At 37.4% G+C, this 8,295-nt stretch overlaps 1 pseudogene; it reads left to right on the top strand.

Moving 5' to 3' along the window:
* The first annotated feature begins 6,151 nt into the window (after positions 1-6,151).
* LOC102254513 lies at positions 6,152-7,503 on the top strand (annotated as a pseudogene).
* The last annotated feature ends 792 nt before the right edge of the window (positions 7,504-8,295 follow it).

The raw sequence follows: 8,295 nt of genomic DNA, 5'->3' as shown, positions 1-8,295 counted from the left end.
AGTCTGAATTTCCATCTGCTGTATATCTTGCTAATCAAATTTAGTTGCTATCTTTCAGCGTGTTTTCTGGGCCCATTCTTTCTTCCAGCTTTCATTGTCATCTTGATTAAGGCCTTTATCATACCAACACAGAAAGCCTAAAATAGTTATAGTCCAACTTCATGCTCCAGCTTCTATAGTTTTTTTTTCCTTTCTCCATAAAAACACCTTTCAGAAAGCCCCGAGATTTGTAATCTTAAATCATTGTTTTGATACTCTTACTGAAAACTATCATGGGAATTATTATTATTGATTAGGTGGGACTGGTTGTCTTATCTGACAGCCAAATGCCTTCATGACTCAGGCTCAACTTATTTTTAAAGCTTGTGCTCAAGTCAAGGGGATTACTTCCTGATTATGAAATTTGTCTTGGTCTTTTTAAAAAAAAATGAATTTGTGTCTTTGTTTTGCCATTTTCAATATTGAGATTGATTTCCTCTACTTCTATACTTCATCTTGTCAAATTCTACTCAACTTTTGACACCTAGATCGAAAGCCTCAGTATTCACCTTAAAATAGAGGTTTAAAATAGTCACTGCTAAGTAATGTGACTGTAGCATAATATGAAAAAAAAATATTATTGGAATGCCAATGAAGAATAGAAGCAAGGTGGGTTTATTTTCAAGACCAAAGAGATCAAAATATCAGGACATAGATACATTTAGAATGTGACCAAGGGTGTTATTGAAGTGCTGTATAATGGAATATATCCATTCTGATTAAGAGGAAAGTGGAATAAAACAGAAGACTTGTGTATTTTTTTTAATATATTTTTATTGAGTTCAGAGAGGAAGGGACCACAACCCAGGCATGTCCCCTGACCGGGAATCGAACCGTGACCTCCAGGTTCATAGGTCGATGCTCAACCACTGAGCCATGCCTCATCTGGCAAGACTTGTGTATTTTTAAAAAATGGTTTATGATTCTGATGAGAGTCAGAAGGGTCTTTGATGCCTTACCTGATTACCCCAGCCAGAAATTCTCTTCATCTCGCCTCACTTATCATAATGATTTGAACTCAGCTTGTCATTCTTTTTAATATTACCCACCATATTTCAGTGTAGTGTCCTAGCCTCCTAAAGTGGGCTGGTATCACAGTATACATTGCCACATGCTTCGCCTTGTTCATGCTCAAAAATTTGTTGAATGAATGAATAAGGGAAGCAAGAAAGAAAAAAAGGAATAAAAGTAAGGATCATCTACTTTCCTTTGGCCTTTATTCAAAGGTTGTTGTCAACACATATCTTCCTGATACCATTTCCTTTTTTTTGCTACTTGAAGAGTTAGTATAAAGTATTTTAGTCTTTTATTGATCAAAAGATTGAAGCATTAGATTAGGCCACTCAAACCAGCAAAACAAATGTTTTATTTGTTCATTAAACATACATTTGCACTTTTTTATTATTGACACATTGAGGCAGAAATTGCAAAATTTTCCAGGAATTACGATTTTATCCAGAGGGCAAGTCTGGGAATGAGTCACTGGCTTGTCTGGACAGCAACAGACCATTATTTACATGGACAGCCCTGTGGCCAGGCCTGCAGATGACCCTGAGTGGTAGCAATGGCTGCTTTTCCAATTCCTTTTTAGTCTTCTTTACAGCAGGATAGGACTACACTGAACATCGTTGTTAAGATAATGGCTTTCTGACTTTGAGGCTCGTGACCTGAATGTTGTTCCTATTAGACTACTAATTAGCCACCTGCCAAAATATTTCCATTTTTACCTTTGAATCTATAAAGAATATAAGTAAATCTATTCTTTATGAGGATTGTATCGATATCTTTGAATCTAACTTACATTTATTGTACCCTTTCCTATTTAAGGATATTTCATACAGTGTCAAGGATATAGTTAAAAAGTTTAAAAAAATTTAAATAAACAGCTTGTGGTGTTGTTTTAATGACAGTACTGAATCAATATCTGATGTTTTATTAATGAATTGAGGGAAATTTTCACTTGCCCAGATAATGTCTGTTCATTACAGAATATCTCAAGAAGTTTTCATACATGATTCCTAATGGGCTAGCTGAAGTAAACAATATTATGTCCTAAAAGTATAACTTCTGTCTCTTTTTTTCCCCTGATACTAAAAGTAATCATTCTTCTTCATGATCATGATCATGATTATCATCAGGTACCTCAAGGCCACTGCCATTGTCAGCAGGTGATGTTACTTATTTTATAAAGGCCTCGCCTAATGAAAAAAGTAATAATAATCTCTCAAAATAACAAATTCTCCCCATTGCTTTTTTGCTATCTGGTAATCTTTTGGAGATTTTCAACTATCTGAAGAAGAGTTAGTGTGCTGTACTATAAGAGAAATAAGGAAAAGATTTGGAATCAGAGTGGTCCAGGTTTAAATCTTGGATATCCTATCTGTTTGTTTGATTCTGAGTGGATTATTTTGGCTTCAATCTCTGTTTCCTCATATATAAATCAAGGATAAGAATAGCTAACGTTTCATTCATATGGTTATATGGTTCGTTCATTCAGCATCTTTCTTATTCAAGGATAAGAATAGCTAACGTTTCATTCATATGGTTCGTTCACTCAGCATCTTTCTTAGATCTCTACTATGTGCTAGGTCCTGTGAGCAAGATAAATAGTTGGTGGATTTGTGAAACCTACAGTTTAATGAAAACATCAAGAAAACAATTTTAATTTGAGTGGCACTCTTTAAAAGCTGGAAGTCTGTACCCAGTCTACCTGGATTCAAAACTTAGCTCTGCCACTTATTAGCTAACGTACTTTAAATTGCCTAGTCTCACTTTGACTCAGTCACCTTATCTATAACATGGGGATAATACTAGTATATCACTAATATCCTATCACTGTAGTGAGGATGTGAATTATTATGGATAAAGGTGGGTTGTTGTTTTTTCTTTCTGATTAAAGAGGACTAAAGTTTAGAGAGTTTGAAACAAGGCATTAGGGGCAGTCCCTGACCCTTAAGGCAGCTTTTTAAGGAAGGAAACCTCTATCTTTCACACACCGAAAGAGAATAGAGAAATACTGCACTTTTCTAAATGGGTCTGTATTGGGAAACATTAGTGGGACACTCAGGTCCAATTGGAACCACTGAGCCACCACCTAAGTATGTGCTTTAGTGATACCTGATGCTGTAATTAACTCCAAGCCTCATTCAGACAGACATGTAAAGCAGGAAAAAATATAAAAGGACTTCAATATGCAGGAAACATTAAATACATCATACACCCTCATTTCTCTCAGAAACACTCTATGGTGTGACTATATGACAACCTATAGTTTTGCTGCAAAGATTGTCAGTCTATGAAAAAAGGAAGACATTATCCATTCTTCTGGGAAGAAGAAGAAAATAGTAAAAGCATTTAAAAATAACTTTATGACTCAAAATCTCTTTTCCTATACTAGAGTATTCGAACAACATTAAATTTTAAACCAAATATAAAGAAAATTGCTAAAAGAAAGTAGTACTCAAAAAACAAAAACAAAAAAAGAACATCTATTGAACATCTAATTTTTGTCAGGATAAAAGTTAATATTATATTATAAATTTCCATAGCATGTAGTTACTTGTAGCATTTCTGACAAGACCAATTAAAAACTCGCATAATTACTTTATTGGAAACCCTTTTGCAGTACTTACTTTGTACCAGGCGCTGTTCTAAGAGCTTTATGCATAATGTTATACAATTAAATGGGAAGTTAGCTGTTGGTTTTTTGTAGATGCCTTTGAAAAAATTTAGAATTTTCTTTTCCACTCCTACTTTGGTGGGAATTCTTAACGTTAATGAGTGTTGAGTTTCATCAAATACTTTGACTACATCTATTAAATGGATCTTATAATATTTTTTCATTTTGTTAATATCATGAATTGCATGGCTGAATATCTATTGCTCAATCCAACTTGGCATTCCTGGGATAGATCTCATTGACCATGATGTATTGTCCTTTTATATATAAGATTAGATTATTCAATATTTTGTTAAAATTCTTAAGATATGAGTTTGTGAGGGATACTGGCCTATAGTGTTCTTTTTTCTGTACTATCTTTATCAGATTGGTGTCCAGGTTATGCTGGTCTCCTGAAATGAGTTCAAAAAAGTTCCATTTTCCTTTATTTTCTGAAAATGCTTGTGTTGCATTGCTGTTATTTTATCCAAAAAGTTTAATGGAAGCCATGAATGGAGAAATCTGGGCCTCGTGTTATCATTTTTTATGGTAGTGAATTCAATTTCCATAGTATAGTGGTCCTTAAGTTTTAGCATGTTTTACAATCACTTGGCAGCCTCCTTCCAAGATTCTGTAGGTGTAAGTGAGATTGAATTTCCAATAAGTTCCCTGAGACACTGCTGTTGGCGATGGTTTTTAAAGCAAACTCAGAACTACTGCTTGAATAGAGAGCTATTGATGTTATGCTGTTCTTACTGGTCTATAGTAATAGTTATTTTAAAGTCCCTGTCTGATCATTTTTACAACTGTTTCATACCTGAATTTTTATCTATTGACTGTTTATTCTTGATTATGTATTTTCTTGTTTTTTAATGTGTATTATTATTTTTTATTGAATGCTGGTCATTGTGTGTAAAAAAACATAAAGTAGCCCCTCTTATCTTTAGAGGATATGTTCAGATTCCTGAAACCGCAGATAGTACTGAATCCTATATGTACTATGTTTTTTACTAAATATACATACCTATAATAAAGTCTATTTATAAATTAGGCATAGTAAGAGATTAACAATAATAATTAATAATACAATAGACCAATTATAAGAATATTCTGTGATAAAAGCTATGTGAATGTGTGTGTCACTCTCTCTCTCTCAAAATATCCTATTGAACTGTACTCACCCTTTCACTTACAGCAGCACTTTTCAACCAGTGTGCCACAGAATTTTTAAAATATGCAATACCTGACTATTTAGTCAGGGGTACCGACCTCTTTTCTCTTAGATTGTCTAATAGAAAATGACAACAGCCACAACAATAGCCATCCAGTGTGAATGAATCAAAATTATACTTATTGTTGTCATATTGGCAAAAAATATATGTTTTAGTGTGTCACAGAATTTTAGTAATTAGTTTATGTGTGCCCTGTGATGCCCTGAGACAGAGTTGATACGAAAACCAAGATGGCTATAAGTGACTAAGGGGGTAGGGGCATGTACAGCCAGGAGACACTGGACAAAGGGATGACTCATGTCCTGGGCAGGACAGAGTGGGATAGTCCAAGAGTTCATCATGCTGCTTAGAAAAGTGTGCAATTTAAAACTTTTGAATTGTTTATTTCTGGAATTTTCCATTTAATATTTTTGGACCATGGTTGACTGCAGGTAACTGAAACCACGTAAAGTGAGATCATGGATAAAGGGGAACTATGCTACACGCCTACTCAGAAGGGCAAAAAAAATGTAAGACTTATGAATTGTTTATTTATGGAATTTTCTATTTAATATTTTTGAACTGCTGCTGGTAACTGAAACCATGGGAAGTGAAGCCACGATAAGGGTGACTAACTGCCGGAAGCCGGTCCACCCTTGCTGCTTGACACAGTCTCTGCAGGGAAGAAACATCTGCACAGCTTATGTTTCAAGGGACCTGGCGTATATGGCATATGTTTGCTCCCCCCTCTTAACACTCTGTGTTTTAAACAGGACCACCTCCCCGAGAAAGGTTGTTTCCCCAGGTGAGGATTTTTCCCTGAAGTTAGGGAGGGAATAAAACCCCTTGATTAAGTGCCAGGCGGGTAGTTAATCACTTTAACTACGAACAATCACGCTTAAGCTACATAATCTTCACTCCCTGGAATGGAGATAAGCAACGCCCTAACCTTTGGAATAGAAATTGATAGGATTACAATCAACTGGTATAAATACAGATGTAACAAGACAATAAGACACAGAACTTGGCTGGAGATCCTGGCTAGAGATCCTGTCTAAAGATCCTGGCTAGAGATCCTGGCTAGGCTGCTGATCAACTGAATACTGCCTCGGTGTCATTCCTTCATCGCCGACTCGGTCCACACCTTTGGGAACCCCTGGACCCGCTGGGGCAGGACCCAAACACTGCCCAAAACCTGCAAGCTTTCATTTACAAAAAGGTGCCTGGGAACATTAAAGATAGTGATCTACCTGTCTGGTCCCGGCGGCTTGGGAGCCACCATGGCGCACATCACTATCAACCAGTACCTGCAGCAGGTCTATGAAGCAGTTGAAACCAGAGATGGGGAATCCTTCGCAGAGCTGGTGTCTTTCAAGCATCCTCATGTTGCCAACCCACAGCTTCAGTTGGCCTCTCCGGAAGAGAAGTGTCAACAAGTTTTGGAACCCCCTTATGCTGAAATGTTTGCAGCTCATCTAAGGTGCACGTACGCAGTGGGGAACCATGACTTCATAGAGGCATACCAATGCCAGACTGTCGTCGTCCGATCATTCCTGCGGGCGTTTCAGGCCCACAAAGAAGAAAACTGGGCTCTGCCTGTCATGCATGCAGTAGCACTTGATCTTCGAGTATTTGCCAATAATGCAGATCAGCAGTTGGTCAAGAAAGGAAAAAGCACAGTTGGGGACATGTTGGAAAAAGCTGCTGAGTTGTTGCTGAGCTGTTTCCGAGTCTGTGCCAGTGACACTCGTGCCGGTAGAGAGGATTCTAAGAAGTGGGGGATGCTGTTTCTGGTGAATCGGTTATTCAAGATTTGCTTTAAGATCAACAAACTCCATTTGTGTAAACCTCTCGTCAGAGTCATCGACAGCTCAATTCTGAAAGAAGATTACAGCACAGCACAGAGAGTAACATACAGGTACTATGTTGGATGACAGGCCATGTTTGATGGTGACTTTAAGCAAGCCGAGGAGTTTGCCTTCGAGCACTGTCACCGTTTAAGTCAGAAGAACAAAAGGATGATTTTGATATATTTACTCCCGGTAAAAATGCTGCTGGGTCATATGCCGACCGTTGAGCTTTTGAAAAAGTATCATCTCATGCAGTTTGCTGAAGTAACCAGAGCTGTCAGTGAAGGCAATCTCCTTCTATTGAACAAGGCTCTAGTGAAGCACGAGACCTTCTTTATTCGCTGTGGCATCTTCCTTATCCTTGAAAAGCTGAAGATCATCACCTACAGGAATCTTTTTAAGAAAGTGTCCTAGTTACTCAAAACACACCAGTTATCTCTGGATGCTTTTCTAGTTGCTTTGAAATTCATGCAAGTGGAAGACGTGGACATCGATGAAGTCCAGTGTATTCTAGCCAACCTGATATACATGGGTCACATCAAAGGCTATATATCACATCGGCATCAGAAGCTAGTTGCTAGCAAGCAAAATCCATTTCCTCCGCTGTCTACAGTGTGTTGAATGTATAAACACCTGTTCCTCTGGTGTTTATCGCACTAATGAAATCAGTACTTTGCCAGGACGTTACTTTCTGCAGCCGGAATCTCTCTGGGGCCTCTTCTCTTAGGGATGTTGAGACTGAGTCCCCCGCGTTCACAGCCACCTTGACCTTTCCTCATTGCTCATTACTAATGTCGACCTCACGGACACCTGGAATCTCTGTTTCAAATGTGGCAGACCCTCCTTTGACTCCGGAGGGTTGGAGAGACTTGTGTGAGGGAGGCTCTTCTCCAAGGCAGCTACAGTTTCCTTCTCCTAAGAGTTATGCACAAGTGCAATTTTTTATATAATTTTTCTGAATAAAAGGCATTCTGAATTTAAATTAAAAAAGATGATGATCTCATATGTGTATAAGCATAGTAGATTCTCAATAAATAGTAGTTGTTTTTATAGTAGAGTATCTCCATAGTGGAGGAGGAGGACTGGGAAGCTAAAAGAAAATGAAATGGAACAAAGAAAATAAAATTGTAATTCAAACAAAATCAGGAAGCCCAGTTCAACAAAGAGCAAGACACCTAACATTCTACTTCTATTCAGTATTTGCCACAAGTAGAGTTGCAATTATTTTTTTTTTAGTTTTCGTTATTTGTGTAATAAGGGAAGGAGCTAAATAATATGGCAAAATCCAAAATGGTTAAGAGTTCTGGCACATGTGACAGGAAAAGTCAAGAAATATAAGGGCTATCTGGGTGGTTTGTTGCTTTCATTCCATTGTGCCTTACATTCCATCACAGGAATTTGCAGAAAAGTTCGCATCCATAACTTTAATCCTTATTACCGCCTTGTAAAGTAAGAGTTACTCATCACATTTTACACATTAAAACAAAAATGGAGGGTCCACCATATCCAAGCACACAGATCCAATCGAAGGCAAAAC

The sequence above is a fragment of the Myotis brandtii genome, unplaced genomic scaffold (assembly GCF_000412655.1).
Source record: "Myotis brandtii unplaced genomic scaffold, ASM41265v1 scaffold48, whole genome shotgun sequence".
Classification (NCBI taxonomy): domain Eukaryota; kingdom Metazoa; phylum Chordata; class Mammalia; order Chiroptera; family Vespertilionidae; genus Myotis; species Myotis brandtii.
Note: the sequence above shows the minus strand (reverse complement) of the source record. Positions and strands in the feature narration are given on the sequence as shown.